Source organism: Pan troglodytes, chromosome 7, assembly GCF_028858775.2.
Source record: "Pan troglodytes isolate AG18354 chromosome 7, NHGRI_mPanTro3-v2.0_pri, whole genome shotgun sequence".
Classification (NCBI taxonomy): Eukaryota; Metazoa; Chordata; class Mammalia; order Primates; family Hominidae; genus Pan; species Pan troglodytes.
The window spans coordinates 27,342,771-27,370,209 of record NC_072405.2 but is presented as its reverse complement, the minus strand read 5'-3'; the positions used below and the strand labels follow the sequence as shown (position 1 = coordinate 27,370,209).

The following is a 27,439-nucleotide window of genomic DNA, read 5'->3' as shown; positions in this document are numbered from 1 at the left end:
GTGGAGGCTGGCACCTGGCTGATGCCCATGGAGCATGCCAAGGCTGTGAAGGAAACCCTGGCTAATGAATGTGCCCCACTGTGTTTTGTGGCTAGCTGAAAGAAGTCAAAGGGCCAGTCAGAGAAGGTAGGAGCCAGGAGCCTTCAACAAGGGGGCTGTTGTTACCCTGCCAAAGAAGATGCCTAGATAACCAGGGATGGGCACCGTCAAAGCCACTTGCCAGTTTTAAAGCTCATGCCCTTGCATGACTGGTTGCTTCCATGTGTCATCTTTCAGTTCCTTCTTTCCCCCTTCAGCTAACTTTATAATTGAGGGAATCATAAAGAAGAATTCCATCCTGTCAGAGGAAAACAGGTATAACAGTGGAAGAATTATTGATTACACTTTGGCATGGAAGCATATTTCACACTGCCAAGATCTATTGACATTTGTTGCTGTTGTTGTTGTTGTTTGAGATGGGGTCTCACTCTGTTGCCCAGGCTGGAGTGCAGTGGTGCAATCATGGCTCACTGTAGCATTGAACTCCTGGGCTCAAGCAATCCTCCCGTCTCAGCCTCCTGAGTAGCTGGGACTACAGGTGTGTGCCATCACATCTGGCTAGCTTTTTGTTTTTTGAAGAGTTGGGATCTTGCTATGTTGCCCAGACTGAGACATTAATATGTTAGAGTGGAGCTATATATAAGATCTATAGACCTCTGTGGTTACAGATATGAGGAAATCAGTAATCCTAAAAGTAAACTGTAGATACCTATATATTGGTAAATAGGAGGTATTGATAGCAAAATCTCTTCACAAATGTTCCTAAAACTGTTTCTTGGAAGCTCATTTCATTTTTAAAGTTTTTTTTCTCTTTTTCAATTTTCCTCTAGTCACCTGAAACCACATAATCCTTAAATTCCAAAACTTAAAAATGTATTCATTTCCTTCAGCTGATGTTATTCACAGGTGAGGAAGAGGAGAAACTGCATCTCAGCAAAAACCTGGATTTTCAGAGTTAGGGCCCTTCCTACATAATATGACATAAAAGCTGTCATTTGAAAGGTCAGTGACATTTAAGGGTGGACTTTTGTCAAAAGCACTTATTTCAAGCCCAGATTTGACAGCAGCCTGTGCAGGCTTGCTCATCCATTGATTTCCAAGTCCTGCCACATTGCTGGGGATGCAGCTCTCTGCACAGAGCAAAGCCAGAAGTTCCAGTGGTTATAGAAGACAGAGCCTGGTAGGTGCCCTGGAGAGGAGGCTGGGCAGATAGAGCTGAAGGGCACCCTGGCAGGTTGGGAAAAAAGCAAATGATCCAAGAGAAAGGCCTTGAACTTTCTGTGAATTGTTTATTTCCTGTCTCCTTTATCTTTACAGTTTATTTTCTAACCTTTCTTCTTTCTCTTGTGGGAATGATTAAAGGTCTCAACTCAGTGCTTTACAGACATAGAAATTTTTTAAATTTCTTGACTAACTGATAGCAAACTTTTGCTCTCATAATCTCCCTGTCTAGGCACAGGGGTAGGAGAAGGAGGGATCTGATGTTACCCAATAAAGTACTTTGGTCCCACCTGATACTGGCTTAAATCTTAGACTTTTCTAAAAGTTTAGATTGCTCTGGCTAGTGTCTTGTTCTGCACCAGCTGCTACTGGTGCTGCTGGAAATAGTGTGTTTCAGAGCTTGGTGTACCCTGCTTTCCTTGTGCTTCTCATGAGCTCTCCTTTTTTTCCTTTGAGTTCCATCATCCGCAGAAGTAGCAACAGAGCTGGAGGCTAGAGCGACATCTTCCTACACAGGTAAAGGGGGTCTAAGGAATTGAGAAGCTTGGGTGTGGTCCCTCCTCTGCTGGCCCCTGTTGTGGCACCACTTCCTGGTTTGATTCCTGGCACTGTGAAGCAGACTCACCCACAACTGGGTGTTATTTGGATGAGAGACTTTCCCATGACTTAGATTCTGGTGATTCTGCTTTTCATGTCTCTGCTAAAGTGGAGATTTCTGTGTGGATGGCATAAGGAATTTCCATGGGCAGCGTTCAGCCTCAATACAGCTAACCAGCCCAAAAGATCACTGGGGGACAGTCAATCTTCCCTGTGGCTCTTGCCAGCCATATATGCTATATCTCTTCAGGTTGGGCAGCTCTGCTTTGAAGAGTGAACGCGAGGGCCAGCTATGGGTGCCCATCCTTCAGTTAACCTCACCTGGGTCACAGAAACCAGCTGAATATTTGCCTTGATTTCCAAAGCCATGGAGAACAATGACAGCATCCTCACTTCCTCTTTCCAAGGTGCTCCACGTGATGGCTCCCTCTCACCCTACAGGCCTCGGTACTGATGAGCCACTAACCATCAAAAATAGCTAGATAAGGAGCTGGCACTGTTCTCTAATTTCCAGAAACATCTCCAAACTTCAAGAAACTTTTGTACAATGTGCTTAATCACCCAATTTAGGGAAAAGGAAGAGATACAGGTAGAATTTAAGTTGGGCCTAGCTGGTAGGGTAGACAACACTTTTTAAAAAAAATTATCATACAGTAAAATTGACTTGTGTCTGTGTGTGTGTATGTACAGTTCTATGAATTTTAACACACATATAATATAAATGTATATAAATTATATATAAATTTTATATACTTATATTGTATATGCTATTATATATTATATATTACAATGTAATATATAATTTTATATTGTAGTTTATATTATAAATATATTTATATAAATTTGTACAACTATCACCAAAATCAGGAAACAGAACTGTTATATCACCCAAAACAACTCATTAATGCTATCCCTTTATACTTATACTTTCTCCCCACCCATAATCCCTGGAAACCATTGATCTGTTCCTCATCGCTGTAGTTTAGTGTTTTCAAGAATATCAAAACAAACGAAACCACAAAGTACGTAACCCACTGAGACTTGTTTCTTTCACTCAGCAAATCTCAATGATTTTGAGATTCAACCAAGTTATTTCATGTATCAACAGTTTGTTCCTTTCTGCTACTGAATATTCCACTTACAGGTGACCCTTAGTTTGTTTACTCATTCATCCTTTGAAAGACATGTTAGTTGTTTTCAAGTTTTGGTGATTATGAATAGAGGGGCTGTAAGTGGTCCTGTAGAGGTTTCTGTGTGAATAGAAGTTTTCAGTTCTCTAGGGAAAATAGGAGTGGGATAGCTGGGTCATATGATAAGCGTATGTTTAACTTTTATAAAAAGCTGCCAAACTGTTTTCTAGAGTGGCCCTGTCATTTTGCACGCCCACTAGCAATGTATGTGAGAGCTAGTTTCTCCACATCCTTGCCAGTATTTGATATTTTCTTTTTCTTTTTTGCCATTCTAATAAATGTGTAGTGGTATCTCATCATGGTTTTGGAATTTGCTTCACTAATAGGTGTCCTTATAACCTATTTGGGGTCTTGGAGGCCCTCTTCTTTGGGGGCATAACTCTTTAGTTGCTAGATGAAGCAAATGTTTAGCAGGGTCCCAGAGAAGGGGCCAAGATAGGAGAAGAGGTGGGGTAAGGTGGCTCAGGATGGTAACTATTTACAACCAGTATGAAATATTTCAATATTTAACAACTGGTATAGCCAAACTAGTAGAGACCATTGAATGTAAGTCCTGGATCTTGCAAAGAACACAGAAGGCGTGACCAGAGTGGTGGGCAGAGGTTTTCGTGTCATAGAAAACTGAAGGGTAAATTGTGTTTCATGCTGCTGAGATGAGGCCAAGTGGAGACCTTGACAAGAGGTCAAGAGAAACTTCCATGGAAAGATGGGGGTGAAACCAAATTCTAGTAGGCTGAAGAGCAGTATGTGTACACCACTCTTGGAGTGAACGAGAGTGGTTATGAACAAGAGTAGAGAAATTTCTTGTTCAAATTTGGTTATGAACAAGAGTAGAGAAATGAGGCAGCGGGTGGAAGAATGCATAAAGAGATAGTCAAACATGTTCATATGCCAGTGAGAGCAGTACAGGGAGTATGTGCTGTTGATGCAGGATTGAGGGGTTAACCAAGGGGACCCAGTTTTAAGAAGGAAAGAGATGAAGTAGCATCAAGAGCTCATCAAAAGCTAGCTAGAGGCAAACCGGCGTATAGGTTTGGTGATAGCAAGATGAAAGTTCATACCCTTATCAGACAGCTTCTATTTTCTTAATAAAGTGTAAGCTGAGCTCATCACCCACAGCCTGGGAGATTAGAGGGAATTTTTAGAGCAGAACAAGCTTCTACCTAACCTCTTGTGAATTCTTACACAGTGAATCCCTTTATTGTATTCTTTTTATCTCTATTTCTTTTTACTTTTGTCTTTGTTCACTTATTTTGAATTCCTGTCACTAAGGAAGGGGTCAGCAAGGGATATTTGGATATATTTGCACCAGACATGTAATCAGGGTTCACTTAGCTTCCCAATGTGGAACCTAGAAAACCAGCAACAGAATTTGGAATAGTTGATGAAGGAGCCAAACTGATAATTGAAAATGTGCACAGACATAATATGTAGTTTGGAGCCTTAATGGAATGTTTGCTGCCTGTTGAAATTTGGAAATGATAGCAACTGCTTTGCTAATATGATTTCAACTTAGACATATCTTCATTTGCCCATGCATTTTTCATGCTAATTAGATTGTGTACATGGAATTTGTCCATGCTTTCCATCAGGAGCCTTCTTTTTTCTTTATAATTGTACAACGTGTCAAAACTCTGACTTCTCTTCTACTGAAAGGAACAGTTCCAAGAAATTTTTTTAAATTAAATCCACATATTCAGACCCAGTTTCTGACTGGCTCGATCAATTATGTTATAGGAGGGTCAGTTTTATTTGCAAAGCTGCAACCATTAACTGCCTGGAGGCCATGACAGGTTTCTTTTGTGGACTATTTTTTAAGTTATAGATTCTACATTGAAATAATATATTTTGTCTGCCTGTATTTGAAAACGATCAAAGAAAAGGAAGTTATCCCACGAAGAAGTTACTGCAAGTGATCGCATTTCAATGAGATTAAAAGTCAAAGAATAGCAACAAGGGGCAGAATATTTAACACTAAGGAGAAGAAAAGAAGTCAGACTGACATAAAGATTTTTCAAGATAATAGAGTTATGTTACAGCAGAATGTGTCTTTAAGGAGGTGTGTAGCAGCATTTTTAATAAGAGAACAGATAACCTGGGAAAGTAGTGTGTTCTCCTGACATATGCATCAGCAAGGCTGAGTGTTGAATTGCATTGATTTCTGTATCTACCTTTGGTGAACAGCTTTCCAATCAAGTTTAATGTAATCTGAATATAGGAAAAGGAATCACTGCCAAGATGAAATCTCTGTCACCACAGGTCACAGCAGGAGGTGTGAATTCAGTGAGGTTTGAGATTTCAGTGCACTTGTCTTAATTGTGTAACTTTGCTTTGTCAACAGTCTGTATCATGAACACCAATTATACTTACCCTTTCTAAACCTTTTGCCTATTCTTGGTATCTTGACCTTAAAAACCATAGCTTAGTCCTTTCTCCCAAGGATTAATGATGCAGACCAGTGAAAAAACAGTCTACAAATCGGCCGGGCATGGTGGTTCACGCCTATAATCCCAGCACTTTGGGAGGCCGAGGCGGGTGAATCACCTGAGGTCAGGAGTTCGAGACCAGCCTGGCTAACCTGGTGAAATGCCATCTCTACTAAAAATACACAATTAGCTGAGTGTGGTGGCGAGCGCCTGTAACCCCACCTACTTGGGAGGCTGAGGCAGGACAATCACTTGAACCTGGGAGGTGGAGACTGCAGTGAGCCGAGACCCTGCCATTGCACTCCAGCCTGGGCAAAAAGAGCAAAACTCTGTCCAAAAAAAAAGAGTCTATAAATCATCTAGGACGTAAACGTGTCATTAGTTTTGTATGAACTGCCTCTTGGGTAACCATCCTAAATTAAGCTAGGCAAGACTATTCTATGGCAACATAGCAACATCTGGCTCTCAGTGGATTAACACAACAAAGGCTTATTTCTTGCTCATGCAACTCAAGTAAAGAGAAGAGAGATCAAGTAGAGGAATCAGAGCTTTTCACTGCCTTGGCCCAGAAGTGACAAATACATCTCACATTGTCTAGGACAAGTCACAGTGCATTGTCTACCTGTACAGGGGTGAACAGGTAGTCTTCCCTGTGCCCAGGTGAGCACTAGAAGTTTCTATCACAAATTTTCTTTCTGCTGGTAATATATAATAACATACATGTCTATAGTGTATAATGTATATGATATTCTAATTTTCTAATTGACTTAGTTTAAAGGTTCTCCAAGCCTAGAATTTCAGGTCTATCAGGATTAAATATTGTTTGTGCTATCAGATGTTATCAAGCGATAAATTTGTTGTTATGATTCTGTTTGAGAATAGTTTCTTTAATCTCAGTTTTACAAAATAGTTTTACCTCACAGGTATTATTAATATGAAGTTTACCAAAAATATGAATTCCTTGGAATAAATCTGGCAGATATCCAAAGGTAGATTCTTTACTGCATTTTCAGCATATAAAAAATTACGGCAGATGTGGGGAAGAAAATGGAGATGGTAAAAATAAGTAAATAAGTTGAATCCATGACAAGATGATTATAGAGCTCTGGGAATATCATTTTCTCCTTCCCTTCCTCCTTTCCTTTCTTTTTTCTTTCCCTCAACAAACATTATTCAGTCTTTGACATATGCTACAAGTTCTTCCAGGCACCAAAAAGACGATCATAAACCAGGTAGCCATTGTCCCTGCATTAGTTTGGGTAACACGGGATACTCTCACAGATAAACTCCTGAATCTCAAGGGCTTAACAGAATGGCAGTTTCCTTTAAATTCCTGTACAGTCCAAAATGTGTGTTTCTGAGCTGTGGGAGGATGTTTTCAATCAGCAATTCAGGGGCTAGCCTCCCTCACTTACATGACTCCATCAATTCAACATGTAGCTTCCAAAGCACTGGATGGCAACAAGCCCGCGGCAGGAGAAAGGCCCTAGAGGATCCCATGAAGGGGAGTTTCAGGGGCCTGGTCTAGCAGTGCTGTACATCAGGCCCAAGTACCAGTACAACTTACGGTCAGAGGAGAAGACACTTAAAGGACAGGGAGAAGTAAGCTAAAGGAGTCTTCTTTTGGCTTAACTAACCACTAAGGTGAAAGCCAACCAAGTAAGCAGTCTTGTAACTCCAAGATTGCAACCTTCCTTAGGTGAACAAAAATCAAAATTTCATTCATTCATTTGTACAAATAATTATTGAGTGCCTTCTCTTCTGGGCACTTTTCTAGGTATACAGAATACTGCAGTGAACAAAACAGAAAAAAATCCTTCCCTCACAGATCTAGTGATAAAGTTTAAAATACCATTAGCATGTCACTTTTTTTTTTTTCTTGAGAAGAAGTCTCACTGCAATTCTCCTGCCTCAGCGTCCTGAGTAGCTGGGACTACAGGCGCCCACCACCACACACCTAGCTAATTTTTGTATTTTTAGTAGAGACGGGGTTTCCTCATGTTGGTCTCGAACTCCTGACCTCAACTGATCTGGCTGCCTTGGCCTCCAAAAGTGCTGGGATTACAGGTGTGTGCCACCACACCTGGCCTGTGTTCCCTCTTGATTAGGCTTTAGGTGTTTTTCTAAGTTCATCTTAAGTCTCTTTGTTTCCTTACTTCATCTCCTCATTTGATAAGAAATGAAGCTTTCTCTAAATCACTCTGTCCCAGCATTCTCTCCTGTGAGATTTCATTTTATTCTTTTTCTCTTTCAAGAAGAGAGGAGTGGGTGTGTGCAGCAGGGGGCAGGGTACGCAGTGGGGAGGGATGATTCTGTCCTCAGCACTTGTTCCAGAGCCACCACACATCCCCATTTGTTCCCACCATCTGCCTTTAACATGTTACTCCAGTCATCCCCTGTGCGCCATAGACCCACTTTCACCATCCTAAGATGACTTTAACACTTGGGATTTCTGTCTGATTGAATTTATAACGAACCACTGTGGTGAAAGCCTGCCCAGTAAGTTATCTTGTCACTCCAAGACTACAACCTCCTAGCCACTCACCCTCCTAGGGAATTTCCCTAAATTCACCTGTGTGGCCAAAGCCCTGGCTCCAGGATGCTCATCTCCTGCCTGACCTTCCACAGTGTGAAAGTTCGAGGTGGGGAATTTGTCATTGTCAGTAGGAAGTGACACAAGCAGGCCCTCTACAAGTAAGCCTGGGCAGCTTGGCTGGACTTCCTCTACCTACTCACATTCAAAGCTGCACCCAAGCACCTGCCCCTCCCCAGTGTGCCTGATTTTCAAGTCTTGGGGCACCGGATGGACCCACCCACCCACAGCTTAGGGGGCTGAAGTCCTGACCTTCAGCCGTCACCAAGATTGGCAGCAACTAGACTCCTTCCCACTTTGTGTAGACAATCTGACCCATTCTGATGTTACCGAACTCCTTTCCCAACTTGGACTTCTGAATTAGCTGAATTAACAATGAAGCGTCCACCCCATTCCTCAAGATCTGAGTTTAGGTAATAAAGCACAGCTAGAGAAACTACAAGAAACAGTTTCCAGACTAAACCAATTCTCAGCTCTTGACACTTTGCTTTGCTCATTTTCTGTATTTCTTTTCTTTTTCTTTTTCTTTTTCTTTTTCTTTTTCTTTTTTTGAGACAGAGTCTCACTCTGTCACCAGGCTGGAGTGCAGTGGTGCGATCTTGGCTCACTGCAACCTCTGCCTCCCGGGTTCAAGTGATTCTCCTGCCTCAGCCTCCTGAGTAGCTGGGACTACAGGCGCATGTCACCACACCTGGCTAATGTTTGTATTTTTAGTAGAGATGAGGTTTCACTGTGTTAGTCAGAATGATCTCGATCTCCTGACCTTGGGATCCGCCCACCCCGGACTCCCAAAGTACTGGGATTACAGGCGTGAGCCACCGTGCCCGGCCACTTTTCTGTATTTCTTTAATGAACTTTCTGACTTTCTCACCACAGTGGCTTTTCTGGACCATCCTTGCTCTCTTCCAGCCTCCACCTTTGCTTCCATCCAATCTTGCTCCTCCCTGCAGACCTTGCCATGGAAAGCCTGAAATTGGGCAAATTGTGGACCCTGGCACAAATGCCCCCTTCCTCATTCTCCATCACCTTGATCTAATTTTATTTCTACATCTGTCCTCTCTTTTTCTTGTAGTATCAGAGGAAGATATTTTCCTATTCCTTCCTGGAGTTAATTAATCTACCTGTGCTCTGAATTTCTTCACGCCTGAGCTAAGAGATCTTACTCCTGTAGACTGTCATTTTTCATTAGTTCTTTGTGTTTTTCTCCCTGAAACAAATGTGTGAGCTCTTGTACTATGCTAGGTACGGTGGACACAATGATGAACCAAATGTAACCCCTGCCAGCAGTCTAGTAGGGGAAGATGGTAACATGCTAATCCCCCAACTATGTTATAAATCAGCATGACACAGTGACAAATCGTTCTGCAGGTAGTTACTGGAAGGCGCAATTATTCTGATTGGGGATTTTTATTTCCTCTACTGCCTCAGAGCCAATTTCCGCACTCCAGGAGCACAAAGAATAGAAAGGAAGAAAATTCATGCAAACACACTCATGAAAACATTCACCCATTCAGAAAATATTTATTGAGTGCCTACTATGTGCCAGCACTATGTGGGGTGATGGAGACACCCTAAGAAACTGCACTCATGGAGTTTACAGATAACTAAAGATGACAAGTTTTGATAACACAAATAAGTATAAGCTAAAAAAGGGCAACACTGAGTCATATGAGAGTATGTAACAGAGAGTGTAGTCTGATCCCAGAAAGCAGGAAAGCCTTCTTAGGACCTGGATAATGGAACTGAAACTGAGAACTGAAGGACGAGCGCTGGTTATCGAGGCAAAGATGGGAAGGAATGAGCATCCCCCGATTGGGACCAGAGGGAGGAGTGTCTCTTGGACCAGCTTAAGAAGCTGTGTGTTTATTCTAAGAGCCATGGAGCTGCTGAAGGTCTTTATGCAGAGGTGAGACATGATCAGATGTGCACCCTAGCTGCAGTCTGGAGAGGTTTGGATAGACTCTGAGGACGTTGAAAGAGCACTAGAATTGGAATCTGGAGTCGTATGTCTTAACATCAAATCCTATGAGCCTAAAGATCTTAAGCAAACTCTCTTTCCTTTCTGAGGCTCTGTTTCTGCCTCAGGACACCATGACAGTTGGGAGAGAATGTGAGTGACTAGCTCCTGGCTCACGGGAGGTCTTCAGCCCACTTGTTTAATTCCTTATCTTTTTCTGTATTTTTTTTTTATACTTTAAGATTTAGGGTACATATGCACAATGTGCAGGTTAGTTACATATGTATACATGTGCCATGCTGGTGTGCTGCACCCATTAACTCGTCAATTAGCATTAGGTATATCTCCTAATGCTATCCCTCCCCCTTCCCACCACCCCACAACAGTCCCCAGAGTGTGATATTCCCCTTCCTGTGTCCATGTGTTCTCATTGTTCACTTCCCACCTATGAGTGAGAATATGCGGTGTTTGGTTTTTTGTTCTTGCGATAGTTTACTGAGAATCATGATTTCCAATTTCATCCATGTCCCTACAAAGGATGTGAACTCATCATTTTTTATGGCTACATAGTATTCCATGGTGTATATGTGCCACATTTTCTTAATCCAGTCTATCATTGTTGGACATTTGGGTTGGTTCCAAGTCTTTGTTATTGTGAATAGTGCTGCAATAAACATACGTGTGCATGTGTCTTTATAGCAGCATGATTTTTCTGTATTTTCTAAGCCTCTTAGCCATTATATCCTTGACAGGCGGGGATATGGGCATGGGCGTAGATTGTGAAGCCCACTGCATTTTTGTGGCTAGTTCTTTTTCTGCTCAGAAAGGACATTCTGGCACACTTCCAAGGCCCAGAAATGACAGAGTCATTTTAATTAGAACACTTTCTTTTTTCTAATTTGCAAATTGCAGTCCTCAAAGACTAACTTAGCAGAGCTGACATGGCCTCCTTGACCTACATTATAAGTAATGAGCTCTTGATCTAAGAATTAATGCAGTCTCCATCACGAGTTGATTGGCATGTTTGAACAAAAGTGTTATGTTTTCAAAGCCCTGGCTTATTTGAGACTTTCAACTTTCTGTTGAAAAGTGGTTGGAACTAGGAATTTTAATTGCTCCATTCCTTCCCTTGTCATGACTGGTTTTTATTAATGGGTTTGTCAGTTAACAGGTTACACTGTAAGTGGCAGGGATGGGATTCCATTCAGGGAATCTGGCTTCAGACTCGAATTTGCCATGCCGCTCTGTGTCTCACTAATCAATGCAGGCTCAGGAGGCCGAGGAGAGAAAATAACCTATGTTTTTACCTTTTCATTAGAGGAGAAAATAGAGACATCTTCACTATTGTCTTTTTTTTTTTTTTTTTTTTTTTTGAGACAGGGTCTTAGTCTGTCACCCAGGTTAGACTGCAGTGGAGTAATCGTGGCTCACAGCAGCCTCAAACTCCTGGGCTCAAGTGATCCTCCTGCCTTGGCCTCCCAAGTAGCTTGGACTACAGGTATGCAGCACTATGTCTGGCTAATTTTTTAAAAATTTTGCAGAGGTAGGGTCTTGCTATGTTGTCTGGGCTGGTCCTGAACTTCTGGCCTCAAGCATTTCTCCTGCCGTGGCCTCCCAGAGCACTGGGATTGCAGTTGTGGGCTACTGTGCCTGGCACATCATCCTTTCTCATAGTTTGAAAGGCACATGAAGGTCTTAGAAGCACAGGGAGCTCATTCAAACATATGGCTTAGATTTAAGGGATTTCTGACCTCTTCCTTGTGTGTAGGAGTTCGACGATGGGAGATAGTCTCTCCGCTCCACCTTGCAAGATATCACCTCCTTTTGGAGCCTATTATGGGATGACTTGTGTCCTCCTCAAAATTCGCATATTAAATTCCTAACACTCAGTACCTCCAAATGTGACTGTATTTGGCGATAGGGCCTTTAAGGAGGTAATTAAGGTAAAATGAGGTCATTAGGTAAAATTAGATAGGGATTTAAAGAGGTAATTAAGGTAAAATGAGGTCATATTGGACCCTAATCCAGCATGACTGGTGTTCTTATAAAGAGATTAGGACACAGGCAACACAGAGACTGAGGGGTGACCCTGTGAGGATAGAGCAAGAAGGCAGCAAGCAAAGGAGAGAGGCTTTAGAAGAAACCAAACCTGCCAATGCCTTGATCTTGGCCTTCTAGTCTCCAGAGCTGTGAGAAAATCAACTTCTGTTGCTTAAGTCACCCAGTCTGTGGTGTTTTGTTATGGCAGCCCTAGCAAACAAATACAGACCCTAAGGAGCTCTACCAAATCCATGTAAAATGAGGAAGCTTTATTAAGATTCTTTGCTTCCTTGCTCATATAGAATCCATTGGATTCTAACAGTGACAGTTCTCTCTATTTTGTGAATGAGGCTGATTACTGCTTCACAAGCAAAGTGTATCTCTACGGCTGTCAACTCAGCATTTCACAGTTCTCATGTTTATTGGCCATCTTGATAACTTGGAGTCTCCATCTCCCTTACTTCTTTCTCATTTCTCTTCCATGGATATACAAGCTAGCACTTTGGCAGTTAAACTGCTTTGAGTACATAAAGTATTAATTCAGCAGCTGAGCCCCCTTTCATTATTTTATCCATATATTTTTGCAAGCTTAATGGTTTTTACCATTTACCATGCTCAAGGCTGTAAACCATTTCTCCAGGAATCTGACTTTCAAAGGTGCAGGCTTTAAATGAGTTTTGCCCTTGTAAAAGGTCCCATAAAAAACATCTTTAGGTGCTCTTAACCACCGAGTTGATATGTCGGCCAGGACTCTGCAGCCTGTGGGAGAGGGTGGGGCCACCTCTCTTTAAAGAGCCAAATAAGTTAGTTCCATTGTCCTACCAGGCTTCCTGGCATTCAGATTTATTTCAGCCCCAGAGGGCAGCTGTGAAGCTTGGCCTCACCCTGGCTGCCAACTGTGGCAGAGGCTTCAGGAGGATGAATTCAAAACTGTCTGCCCTGGCTCTTTGAAGTCTTTGGATGTGAACATACTCCTTGTTTCTAGGTTTGGGCAAGCCAGGAATGCCGACAGGTTGGTCATTGGAGTTGCTGAAGAGGCAAAGGTAGAAGGTGAATTTTCATGCTGCTTCATTAAAAAAAAGAAATCTAGCCAGGAGACACTCAATAGCCAAACCTGGCTGTGAGTAGGCATCATCTGACAGCAGGGGCTTCTGACTAAGAGGCCCACCTGGCCACTGCAACAGGCTCCCGTGCAGTGTGAGATGCTAGCTTCTGCCTGGGGGACAGACACCTTGTCGTCCTTGTTCTAATGCACACCCATTCTTAGGGAGGAGAGGGATAGGTGTCTGCTTTGTTCATTGACATCATTCAACACATCCCTACTGAGCGCCCGTGTTGTGCCAGGTATGACATAAGGTGTGGCAGAACAGCAATTAACAGAGAAACTTGGTCCCTGACCCTGGGGCTTGATGGTGTAGTTGTAAAGGAAGCAAAGATTGTGTTTCCCTCCCCCAAAACTCAAACTCTATAGCTCCCTCTTCTTTGTCCTTTCCTCCATTCATTTACCCCCTCCACATTCTTACCTCCCAGAGGTTTGCATCCTAGAAAGAAGGCTGCAGGAAGAGAGTGACATTTATCCTAGGGCATGAATCCTTAATGGTGGAATTTTATCATCTGACTAGAGGATATTTTATAATAAATGAGCATCTTGTGGCCTCTCCAAGGCAAGGATTCTGAATCCTTTACTTGCGGTGAAATCTATACAATGCATTGCTGTACCCTGGAGGCCACAGGGAGGCCACATGAAGGCTGTCCCAGGGCACAGAGCACTGCAGAGTTAGAGAGGGACCTCCAGGCTTGCAAATCAGCAGTGCGTTTTATCATCAGCAAATCAACAGCTGAGTGGCACTGAATTTCTCTGCCGAGGCTCTTAAGCACCTAGTTTAGTTTCTGCTTCCTGCAAAGAGATTTATGTCCCTGTGTAGCAGAGGAATAAGAGGCCTGCTGGCAACGAGCCCCAGAGAGGGAGTGGGATATGCAGAGGATACACTGATAAATGTAATTGCTGGAAGCTGTTGGTCCCAGGGCTGCCAGCCCTAAGATTTAACCCCTAACTCTCCAGGTAGTATATGGTACAACCCACTCTTGATGAGAGGCAAGTGTTCACCTGAGATGCAAAGTTGAGAATTTTGCTGCTGTCACTACCCAGTTTAAGGCCTTTTCCTCCAATGCAGGACAAACTATTTCACTTGCCAAGGCCTGAGTGATGTAAGCTTCATTATTAACTACTGTTCAGCAATGTCGACAGTATTTCTTTGAAATTTCTTTTGTCAGCTTTAACAAAACCTCATCAGATCTTACTGAAAGGATTGGCATCTGGAGCTTTATTTGGTAATCCAACATTGCATCAACTCAGAAGACAAAGGAGCTTGAGCTTGTCTTGGAAACTCAAGGCAAAGTTATACTTGGGCATTTCAAAAGGCAGAAAGAAATGGTAAGGAATACAGTGCCAAGATTGAGTAAGAATAGGCATGGCCCTTTGTTGAGCCTGACCTCAGCCAGATGCATGATGCTGGGAACTTAACTCATTTGTTGAATGAATAAGTGATGGCCCAATAAAGGAAATCGGTTGCTGCTAAAATGATGAAAAGGTCAGAAGTATAAGATCTAGTTACCGGCCGGGCACGGTGGCTTAGCCTGTAATCCCAACACTTTGGGAGGCTGAGGCGGGCAGATCACGAGGTCAGGAGTTCGAGACCATCCTGGCCAATATGGTGAAACCCCGTCTCTACTAAAAATACAAAAATTACCCAGGTGTGGTGGCACGTGCCTGTAGTCCCAGCTACTCTGGAGGCTGAGGCAGAAGAATCGCTTGAACCCGGGAGGTACAGGTTGCAGTGAGCCGAGATCAGGCCACAGCACTCTGGCCTGGGCAACAGAGTGAGACTCCATCTCAAAACACCACCAACAACAAAAGATCTAGTTACTTCACCCTTGTTCTTTACAATGTTTTCTTGTTTCTTATTGTGTAATCCCTATAAGAGTTTGCTTCCCCAAACTTAACTTGAAATTAATTTCAACCATCCTTGGTAATCATCTTTTAGGGGCAGAGGATAAGGGATGATGGTTATAGCCAGAAAGGAGATTTAAAAGAAATGACTTGAGAATCTAGTGATGATTAGATGTAATGCAAGCCCTGAATTCAACTGGGAATAAAAACACTTACCTGACAGGTTATTGTGAGGATTTAATGAGAATGTTTATAAAGCATCTAGTGGAATGCTAGGACCTAGGAGGTGACCCACAAATGTTAACAGCATCTTCTCCACCCTCCCAACACTAGCTGATTTTTGGCTAAATCAGATGGCTGGATTCTTTTACTTCCTTCCATTTCTAGGATTTCCTTCCCCTTTAAATGGAGAAGGTGTTCCTGAAGTAAGGGATAATGACTTACTATCATTCTATAAAGAGATCTAATCTTTGCCAGAGCAAAGAATTTCCTAATCACTTGGGTAAACTTCTGTAGAATCGGTCCTAGAAACCAGCTACTGAGCACTGCCGCTTTCAAGAGATCTGTGCTGTTGCTTAGAAATGCTTATTGTTTGTCCAGGAAAGAAGCTTGGCTGTGTTCAAGGGCAGCTGGCTACTGTCAGTCTCACCTCCCTTAACACTTTTGTTAAATTCAAAATGAGAGATATATGAGAGGGATATACGGGTCCCTTGTCAACTTTTTCTATTGTCTTGTGAATCTCTTGGTTTCATATCATATTCTCCTTAAAATTTTCCCTTTACTGACTGTAAGAAATAAAGTCCAAACATTCAAAGCTTTCACAATTCGGATATTACTTTATTACTTTTCTTTTTCTTTTTCTTTCTTTCTGGGTTTTTGTTTTTTGTTTTTGATGGATTCTTGCTCCGTCACCCCGGCTGAAGTGCAATGGCATGATTTTGCAACCTCTGCCTCCGGGGTTTAAGCAATTCTCCTGCCTTAGCCTCCCGAGTAGCTGGGACTACTGGTGTGCACCACCACACTCAGCTAATTTTTGTATTTTTAGTACAGACAGGGTTTCGCGATGTTGGACTGGCTGGTCTTGAACTCCTGACCTCAGGTGATCCATCCACGTTGGCCTCCCAAAGTGCTGGGATTACAAGCATGATCTGCCATGCCCAGCCTGGACATTACTTTTCTTAAAAGTCTCATCTCCATCCCACCTTGGAACATGCTTAAGCCTTCACATTTTTCTATACAATCTTTCCCGTCTCTCCACCAAACTCCTATTCATCCTTGAAGAATCTCTGCTGTAAGGCTTTATGGTACCACTGAGCAAAGTTCTCATAGCACTTCCATAGTTCTTTCAATCTCACAGTACATTTGTGTTTTAATTATATTTGTATGTCCTTGTTCTCATGAGACAGCAAACTCCTAGAAACAATTACCTGGCTTTAAAAGTCTTAGTGACAAGATTAAGGACTATGGAATGACTTACAGTGAAAAAGAACAAAAGATACTTTACATTCATTTAATATCTGTAGTAGATGCTTTCTAGGATGTAATTGATATAATCTTATTTAATCTATTCAACAATCATGTAGGGATTAACACATTTACAGATTAGTCAATGGGCTTAAAGATAGAGTGATTTATTTAGACTAATTAAGGAAGAGCCTAGAATTGAATCCTATCTGATGCTCCAAAGCTCAGGCTTTGCATTACACCAGGCTGGCTCAGGAAAGGGCAATTATATAATTAAAGATACAGGCTGGCATTAGTAAACAGTGTGGATTGAGGAGAAAAAGCAGCTAGGAGACCGGAGCAGTAATTCAATTGTAAGGCAATGAGGGCCTAAATAAGATTAATAAATAGAGAACAATCAATGAAAGTGATAAATATTGATAAGCAGGAGCCAAATGGAAAGGTCACGAAAACGAAAAGCAGATTCATAGAGCTCATCAGTGTAGCACAGCATCTTACTTGCTTCCGACTGTGGCTGAACCAGAGTTGAGGTGGGTGGCTCTGAGGCCTGTGCAGTAGGGGCAAGCAGAGCACAGTCCTGAGGCTGGACTCCCAGAGGAAGCTGCTCTGGGCCCTGGGGCTGGGATTGCTGCTCAGCAGCTTTTTGAGCAGAAAACAAAGACTCAGATCCTGCAGAAAATATCAGAAAGCAGTTAAAGCCTGTCTTAGTCTATTTTGTGCTGCTATAACAAAATACCACAGACTAGGTAATTTATGTTGAACAGAAATGTATTGTCTCACCATTCTGGAGGCTGGGAAGTCCAAGACCAAAGGACTGGCATCTGGTAAGGGCCTTCTTGCTGTGTCATCTGTGGCAAAAGGGGAAATGGCAAAAGAAGGAGCCTACTCTCAAAAGCCCTTTTATTAAGGCATTAAACCCACTCATGAGTGTGGAGCTCTTATTGCTTAACCACCTCTTAAAAACCCCATCTCCCAATACCATTCCATTGGCAATTTAACTTCAGCATAAGTTTTGGATGGGATAAACACTCAAACCATAGAAATGCCTATTCAAGATTTCATACAATATGTGGTCATGGTATTTCCCCCAACAACTCTAAACCTAAAGGTAACCTGCAAAAGCAATAGATTGGACCCCAATCTACTAGTTTCTTTCCCAGCCAGAATTTGTTGAGTTCAAGGGGATATTGACAACTGTATAGAAAGTGCAGCACATCAGCCCTCCAAAAACACTAACAGACGAGAGAGTTGTTTGTGAGCTCTGTTCAGCTGAATATCATAGTATGTATGGAAAGGTTTTTGACCTTGAACTACCACTAAAACTGTTTCAAAATCTGTTTATATGGCGTCATTCTACATGTACAAATTTTTACCACAGCCATTTTGGCCAAATATCCTATTTGCCAGTCTATCATATTTGGCAAAATATGGTCTGATGCTAAACATGGAATTGATGTCTTGGTTAGTAGGCTTCAAGTCTTGGGTCTTTACAGGAATTCTACTCTTTTCTGTTCTGCCCATTTTTTATAAGCCTCTTCTTTCTGTAAGGTCAAAGTAGTTTATGGATAAGAACCAGATTACCGGGGAGAGGAGGTAGGTTGAATTGAGGAACATTTCTTTCTGTCAGTACCTCCAGCCTATTCGTATTGTTGGCCAGCTCACTGGTACAATTAATCTTTTTGATTTTATAATGATGGAAGTTGTGTTTAACTGGAGATGAGAGCAATTAATTTTCTTCTTATAAAGTCGTGCTTTCTTTTTAGGAAGCACAATTTTTTCATAAGTACTTCAATTAAAGAAAGGAGAGAATTGAACTTTTGGCAGCAAACTCAAACATTATAAGTGAAATTAAGATGCCCAAGTCTGTGCTCAATAGCATTGTATGGGTTTGTGATATACCTTCAAGCTCTTCATGAATTCAGTTATTTTGAATTCAGTTGTATTTCAGCGACCAAGACAAAAGCATTTTTGTGAGGTGCTTTTTGTTTATATCCCAGGATTTTATTTAGAAAGAAAACTGCACAAATTTCATTGGTATCCAGACATGGTCAACTTTATTGAAAAACAAAACACAAAAACCCTACTTTGCTAGTACAAAATGTAAGTTTTTTGATATTTCAATCACTAACGTTCTTCTGTTACATATCATTTTCTTTACTTTCTATATAATGGACCTAGATTTAGTGTATCTGTCACTTTGGTTTTAAACGTGTGCCTGGGTTTGCTTGGAGAACATGTTGGGGACTTATCCTCATGTGGAAGCCATCACCCCACATTTCACTGAGCCTCTGGAAGGGAAACAATTTTGCAGAATGTAATTCTAGAAGCTGGGTCACCTGTGAAATCACATTGGCATTTGATATCCTTAAGAAAACAAAAAGGAGCCTACAGGGACAAAATATCATATGTGCAATGTAGGACTCCAGAACTTTCCCTTCCCTTTTATTATGTAATGTTTTAAAAGCCACATGTTCATTCAGCTGTTTCTCATCAGTTTTGTTTTGTTCCCATATAAACACATACACACAAAATAAAAACAATTTTAATAAAGATAAATTGTTTTTTCTCTTAAAGTTTCTTTGATAGTGGAATTCATGTAAAACTCTGAATTATGAAAAAGTTAAAAAAAAATCCAAAATAGAATTTAAAAAAAAATGCAGTTCTGATTGTGTCTTTTGTCTTGTCTCCCCTTTTCAAATATGTTCCTTCATTCTTTTAACCCTCTGTAAAGCCACATAGGAAAGGCACAGTTTTGAAATAATATTAGCAATTGAGGTTTCTGGTTTATTTTTAACAAGGATCAATAATGCGTCAGAAAACTTTTGCAGATTGTATCAAAACAGAGGAATGCTGGTTGTTCAGAACGTGTTTGGACACATCCCTACTCTTGTGTCATCTATTTGAAAGCTGCCTGGGCGTAGTCCAATGTGTTTATCTGATACATATTGACTTACAGTTATTTTAGCCGTCTTTGTGGATAACCCAGGTAAGTGCAAGAGATGTAGCATTTCCAGTAGTTACAGCTTTGAAAAGTGACATAGCACACTGGAAAACATTTGCTTGCACTATTTGCACTGAATTTTACTTAAACGAAGCATGGTCACTTGGATGTCCATAGAACTTTATAGCTTTGTGGTTTTCATACACATTCTCTCACTTAATCTTCACAAAGTGCATCCCTTTACCTTGAGTCTAAGGCCCAAGGAATTCTGACTCTACATATAACTAAAATGAGTATCATACAACATTCCCTATGGCACTCCCATAGATAGGATATTAGCTCAGCCAGCTCAAATTAACTTTGTTCTTCTCTGAGTTAATTCATTTCGCAGTTTGCCTCTGGTTTACAGGAGGTAGTAGGCCATAAAAGTAGATGAAGAAGGTTCTATATAAAATGGGATCAAGGTTGGGTGTGGTGGCTTACACCTGTAGTACCAGCACTTTGGGAGGCTGAGGCAGGAGGATTGCTTGAGCCCAGGAGTCGGAGACCAGCCTGGGCAACATAGTGAGACCATGTCTCTATAAAAAACACATTTAAAAATTAGCTGGATGTGGTGGCGTGCACCTATAGTCCCAGCTCTTTGAGAGGCTGAGGCAAGAGGATCACTTGAGCCTGGGCGTTCAAGGCTGCAATGTGCTATGATCGTGTCTCTGCACTCCAGCCTGGGTGACAGAGTGAGACCCTGTCTCAAATAAACAAATAAAATAAAAATAAAATGGGATCAAGCTTCGCAGTGTGTAGAATCTCAGAGTAAGAGACCTTGGATAACCTGTGGTCCAAGAACAACTCATGGACAACATTCCTGATTTCTTCCCTTTTCTAAAGGGATATTACACCTCATCAGTTAGCTTATTCAGTAAGCTCATCACTGGCACCAATATATTCTGGTCCAAGCCACTGTGATCTCTCACCTGGCTGATTGCAGCAGATTCTGAATCGTAAGCAGTCTTCCTGCTGTCACTGTTGTCCTGCCCCAACGCCCGTGCTTTATTCTCCACAGGGCAGAAAGTGATCTTTTAAAATGTAATCAGGCCAAGTTACTCATGGGCTTAAAATCCTCTAAGGTATCCCATCACAGTTAAAATCTAACTCCAGGCCAAATGCGATGGCTCACGCCTATAATCCCAACACTTTGGGAGGCAGAGGCATGCGGATCACTTGAGCGCGGGAGTTCGAGACCAGCCTGGGCAACATGGCAAGACCCCCGTCTCTGCAAAACATACAAAAATTAGCCAGGGGTGGTGGCGCGTGCCTGTGGTAGCCCCAGCTGCTTGGAAGGCTGAGATGGGAGATCACTTGAGCCCAAGAGGTTAAGGCTGCAGTGAGCGAAGATCATGCCACTGCACTCCAGCCCAAGCAACAAAGCGAGACCCTGTCTCAAAAAATAAATAAATAAAATAAAATTTAACTGCAAAAGCCTTACCACGGCCTCTGAGGCCTAGGGTCCTGGCTCTTGAGAGGAATCTTGAGATCGTTCCTGTTTCACAACCCATGCTGTCTTTTCCTTCTGCCTGAAAGGCTGTTTCCGTTCATGTTTGTGTGGTGCATTCCCTCATTCATTTAGGTTGGTGCCCAGATATCATCTCCTTACACCATCCTAACTAAAATAAATACCCCCCAACCCTTAAGTCACTGATAAACCCTTAACCTGCTTCATTTTTCTTCACAGTTCTTATTGTTCCTTGATACCATATAATACGTTTATTTGTGCAGATGTTTACTGTCAGCCTCCTGCACTAGACTGTAAGCCCCATGATGGAGGGGACTTTTCTCCTTCATTCTCCACTATTTCCCAGTGTTGTTGCATAGTAGGGTATTCTGTGAATATACATTAATGAGAGGAATAAATTAATTATTAGAAAAACTCTCTTTCCATTTGAAGGCTGTTTATGTGGGGTGAGAGATGAATGTAAGACTCCATCCCTGGGTTATTGAAAGAATGATGCAAATGGGACATCAGGAGCCACAGGTCTGAAGGGTTGGGAGGGACATGATATTGTCCAGTAGACTCCCTTAGCCTAGAGAAAGGGTTTGATGAAGACCTCTAGGTCATATAGCAAGCATATCAGGGACTGGAGTCCATGTCTTCTGAGTTCCCTGGCTGGTGTTCTTTCCATGACATCATAGCATCTCTAAGAGTCAGGAGGAGGAGATGAAGTCAGGATACAGAAAAGTAGTTAATGGAAGATGATAAATTCAGCTTGGGACATGCTGAGCTTGAGGTGTCACTGGGACATGCAGATTCAGATATCATGTGCTGTTAGAATGAAAAACTGAAGCCCAGAAATCAGCACAGATACATGCACTGATTTTGTAATTGAAACTATGGAAAAAGATTTTCAAGGGCAAACAGGAAAAAGTAAGAAAAAGAAGAGTGGGGAAAAGAATGCAAAGGCTCTAACCTTTGCATATGAAAGATGTTTGCAGAGAAAAAAGGATTCCCATGGTCTCACAAAGCCAAGGAAAAAAAGGTCAGTCGAGGAAAAGTCAAGTAAGACAAGGACTAGCAGGAGGAAAGCAGTTTCAGCAGTGTGGAGTTAAAGGTCAAATTGCCGGGGATTAAGATAATGAAGATGAGGGGGCTTAGTGGTTAAGAGCTCTGGAGTTGAACTGCCTGGATTTGGACCCAGACTTCAGCATTTACTGTCTGTCCTTGGGCAAGATTTTAAATCTATCTATGCTTTATTGCCTCATATACTAAATAGGAATAAAACTAATACCCATCACAGAAAGGTGTTATGAGAAATAAATGAGATAACCTATTTTAATTGCTTAGCCCAGTGTCTAACACGTAATAACTACTCAATAAATTTAGGTATTATTTCTCTTGACAGAAGTGTGGGATCTAAGGGCCAGGCTCACACCTTCACCGCACCTTCGGAGGTCAAAATGGGAGGTTCACTTGAGCCCAGTAGTTTGACACCAGCCTGGGCAACATGGCGAGACCCTGTCTCTACAAAAAAATTAAAAAATTAGCTGGGCATGGTGGTACATGCTTGTGGTTTCAGCTATTCAGGAGGCTGAGACAGGGGGATCGCTTGAGCCCAGGAGGTTAAGACTGCAGTAAGTTGCACTACTGCACTGCAGTCTGGGCAACAGAAAGAGACCCTGTCTTAAATAAACAGATAGATAGACAAATAGATAAATAAATAAATGTGGGGTCTAGGGGGAATAGAAAGGTAAGACATAAATTTGAAAGATTAACAGGGTCAAGGGAAGACTTCTCTTGAGTGGTAAAAGTCCTGTAAAGAAAGAAAAAGGGACCCCAAATTCAGGCAAAGTGGTTAGTTTTAAGGAAAAGAAATTAGACGGTAAGAGAGGAACATAAAACAGATTATGGGGATGAGAGGGGCTCTGGAAAGTTTGATAAAGAGGCGGGTCTAAAGGGGCTTCAAATTTTCAACCTAGGACAGACTTAGGGTTGGAGGAGAAGGGAGGGGACTGGGCATGGAACTGCACCTTCCTGGTAAGCATGTATTCTAAAGTCGCCTTGTTAGATCAGTTCATAGCCCAGCTTATTAAGAGCTTTTGAGTCCCTCTTTCTGACATGCCACATGTTGGCTGATAATTACAACAATCTGAGGTGATATGGTTTGATAAGCACTGCACAGGGCTATGGATAGATCCGGATTCAAGGATTAGTTAGGGTGTCCAAGAGAAACAGAACCAGCAGAATCAATAGGAGATTGTATATATAAATAATCTATAATATAAGTTTTCTCCTAAAATTATATATATACATACTTTTAATGTGTATATAACTTTAATATATATTAAAATCTATATGATTATATATATTAAATATATGTAGAGAGATTTATTATGGGAATTGTCTTATGTGATTATGGAGGCCAAAAAGTCTCATGATCCACTATCTGCAAACTGGAAAACCAAGAAAGCTGGTGGTATAATTCAGTCCAAGTCCAAAGGTCTGAGAATCAGGAACCCATGATGCAAGTTCTGTTCTGAGTGTGAAGGCCCAGGAACTAGAAGCACCAGTGTCCAAATGCAGCAGAAGAGGATGTCCCAGCCTAAACAGAGATGGAACTCACTCGTCCTTTGCCTTTTTGTTCTCTTCAGGCCCTCACCAAACTGGACAATGGCCATTCATATTGGTGAGGATGATTTTCTGTACTCAGTCTACCAATTTGAATATGAATATCTTCTGGAAACACCCTCACAGACACCCAGAAATAATTTTTTACCAGCTTTGTGGCATCCCTTAGTCCTGTCAGTTTAATACATGAAATCGGCCATCACAAATCCTTCCGGCAACCATAGGAAAGCCCCTGTAAGTTGCCACGGATCTATCATTTCACACAGTCTGGAATCCCACTGTTGGAGGGTGTCTGAAAGGCCATGTGGCCCAATGTCACCCAAATTCCCTGGACAGCATCTCCAGCAGCCAGTTTTGTATCAGCTGTATTTGGACAGTGTCCCCACTGGTGGCTCTCGGCATCTTGCAAGCAGACCTTTCTCAGGTCAGATTCTTCAGCACAGAAAGTTCTATCATTGATTTGCCATAGGGCCTGAAATTGCCCTTTTCAATCATTCCTCAGGCTTAAGGGATCCAAATATCCCTTTAAACCACAAATACGTTACATGGCAATAGAGTAAGGACTGTAAGAGAGTCCTTTGGCAGTCACATGGGATGATCCCAAGGATAGGTAAATTCTAGTTAGTGGTGGGAGTAGGGGCTAGGACACAGGGGATGCTGAAGACAATAAGACACGGCTGAAAGGGTCAATCCTGGGGAGTTGCAACATGGATACACAGGATATTCAGAGGAAGATTAATGTTGAAGTCAAATTCATCCTTCTTCACATCTTTGGCCTCTTCTGGCCCTAGATGAGTATTGAGGTGAACTAGTATCTAAAGAAGAGCCCTGGTCTGATTCATTACCACCAAGTACAAGAGGACATTTCAATGACTGGCAATGAGATCGTCCATTTAATTCATTACATAGTACTCAGCCTGGGGTTCATGAATCTGGTCTAAGTGAGGATAGCTGAAGGCATTCTCAGTTTACCCATGGATAAGATTTCCAACCCAAGCCACATAACCCTACCACAATCCAGATGGAGTCCAGCCCATTCACTCCATCTGCAGCACTCTCTGAGCTCAACTGGTTTGCTTATCTTTGTGTTTCTTTAGTACTTTGTGTTTCCTTATCTGTAAAATACTTTACCTATTAGAATGCAGAGAGCTGGATTAGAGGATCTCTGGTGGGTTTTTCCACTTCTAAATTGTATGATATCAGCTATGGGACCTCCAAGACTTGAGAGGTCAATGACAGGAGGCGGGTCTAAAGGAGCTTCAAAATTTCAACCTAGGACAGACTTAGGGTTGGAGGAGAAGGGAGGGGACTGGGCATGGAACTGCACCTTCCTGGTAAGCAGCTGTTTTTACTGAGATTGCATAAGCATTGGGGGCCACTGGGGAAGTTGACAAGATTTGGGGAGATCTAAAGCTCTCCACAAGCAACTCCTTGAGCCATTCTGAAAATAGTTCCTGGTGGGTGATGTGGTTAATTCCTTCAGCTCTGCATTGCCGGCAATCTCCGTCCTCCTTTCTGTATTAGGAAACTAAAAGGCTCAGCAGTGGTGATTTGAACATTGCAACAGCCATTAGAAAATATATTTTTTTTGGCTGGGCATGGTGACTCATGCTTGTAATCCCAGCACTTTGGGAGGCTGAGGCATGCAGATCACTTGAGTCCAGGAGTTCAAGACTAGCCTGGGCAACATGGTGAAACCCTGTCTCTACTAAAAATACAAAAATTAGCCAGGCATAGTGGTATGCACCTGCAATCCCAGCTACTTGAGAGGATGAGGCAGAAGAATGGCTTGAACTCAGGAGGTGGAGGTTGCAGTGAGCTGAGATCGGGTCATAGCACTCCAGGCTGGGCAAAAGAGTGAAATCCAGTCACCCCCACAACCCCCCCCCAAAAAAAAGTATACCTGTTTTCATTGGGATATTTTGGTCATCACTATATGCACTCATATTCTCTTCTGCCTGAGTGTATAATGTTGGTTAAAATTTGGCCAAAAAAACCATAACTTTGGGAGGCTGAGGTTGTAGGATTGCTTGAGGCCCAGAGTTTGATACCAGCCTGAGCAACATAACAAGAACCTGCCTTTAAACACAAAAAACATAAAAGGGAGACTAGACAATTTTGTTGTTTTTTTTTTAACAAATCCTTTTCCTAATTCAAAGATGAAATTATTACTATTAATGCAAAATAAATTGGTTTATTTTGTCCATAAACACTGTGCCATTTATGATAACACTAGCATTAACACTAAACACTGTGTATCCATTAATAGCAGTTTTCATGTTCATAGTGCTTTACCAACAGCTAATTAAACAAACCTATTTTAATTTGTTGCCATGGCAGTAAATAGAGATACACAGAAATGGTTGTATCCATCAAATTCATTCTTAATTCCTGAAACATAATTCAGTTTGGGCAATAAATCATTATTATGTAGTGCTATAATGTGTTTAAGATGATAATTACTATGTTCATAATGAAAAGATTTGCAAGTATACATAGACACATGCAATATGAAATATTTATGGATGACAATTTTTATAGTTGTTACTCAGAAAAGATTTTCCTTTACTGAATCTGATAGTCAAAAATGAACATTTCATCTGCAATCATTACTCTGTTCATATCTTATCTATTATGTTTGCTCCTGAGCATCCATCTCTAGAAGAGTGGCATTAGAATGAAAGAGGCCTCAAAAAAATTTGCCTCTGAATTAACAGAGGGATCTGTTCATGGTTAGTCTGTGAGGAGAGGGGTTGCAGAGGGAGGGCAGGGAGAAGAGACAGTCACTATCTTCACGTATCTGGAGGGCTTTGAAGTGGAAGAACGGGAGTTGTGGTTTGTCCTCTGGGATCCAGACCAGAGTGAACAGGTGGAAGCTACAGGGAGGCAAGTGTGATTCAGCGTGATGTGAAGGCCTTGTCTGGAGTCAAAAAGACTGGGCCCAAATCCAGACTCCGTCCCTTCTGCAAGTCTGGCTACCTAACCACTCTAAGCCACAAGCCTGTTGCAGGGGGTCATCTGGGAACTTCCAAAATAACACACCCAGTAAAGCACTGAGGCCTTCACCTGGTACCTAGCGAGTGATGCATGACTGTCAGCTCTTTATGGGATAGTATTTGTCTTTAAAAGGATGTTAAATGTAGAATTACTGCTTTGCAAGGCAGTGACTCACTTCTCTGGCACGGGAAGTAATGAAACAGAAACTGGATGGCCACCTGTTAAAAATATTGTCTAAGGGTTTCCTGCTTTGAGGGTGAGGTTGAAATCAATGATTTCCAGGTCCATATGATTCCATGAATTTTGCAGAAGGAAGGGGGAAAGGACATCTATTTTAATCCTTTAACCTTTTCTATATTGTATTCTTGCTATAATGTGATACCTGGGGGATCTAGGCTGTAACACAATGTTATTGGTGAAATGGTATTATAGAGAGCAAACTTTTCTCTTGTAGACTTTTATCCTGAACTAGCCTTAACTCTGGGAAAAAGAGCCACTAATTCTGACGCCCCAGTCTCTGCCAGGTTTTCCTCTGAGATCCATTAGATCCTTTACAAACAGAGATTTTTTTCTCAACTAGCTTTCCTAAGTCTGTGGCCCATTGTGTTTTCACATTACAAACTATTTCCTTTCATATTCAGAATGTTTTCTGTATATAATCACGTTTCCCTAGATATTTATTTATCTTTACCTTGTTGCTTAACCCCTCTATCAGTGAGAGGGCAATGAACCAATCTAGATTTAAATAACATGACCTTCCTTCTCATGCATCTTTCTTTTTCTTTAACAACATTGTATAATGACCAGCTTCTGCCCAGTTGCTGAAAGTTTGTACAGAAACCACTAAAATCCATACAGTTATAGAGTTGTTTGTGGGGCTGTGGTGTCAATTCCATCCCAACCGCTT

The 27,439-nt window shown here is 41.7% G+C and overlaps 1 protein-coding gene and 1 long non-coding RNA gene across 15 annotated transcripts in view; both read left to right on the top strand.

Annotated features, from left to right (window-relative positions):
• PSD3 (pleckstrin and Sec7 domain containing 3) overlaps positions 1-27,439 on the top strand; it is a 728,752-nt gene that overhangs the window by 196,832 nt on the left and 504,481 nt on the right. The gene's annotated exons all lie outside the window — the stretch shown is intronic.
• On the top strand, positions 870-2,512 carry LOC134810667 (uncharacterized). Its single transcript, XR_010159222.1, has 3 exons — positions 870-1,219; positions 1,717-1,776; positions 2,108-2,512. It is a non-coding gene; the product is annotated as an uncharacterized LOC134810667 (long non-coding RNA).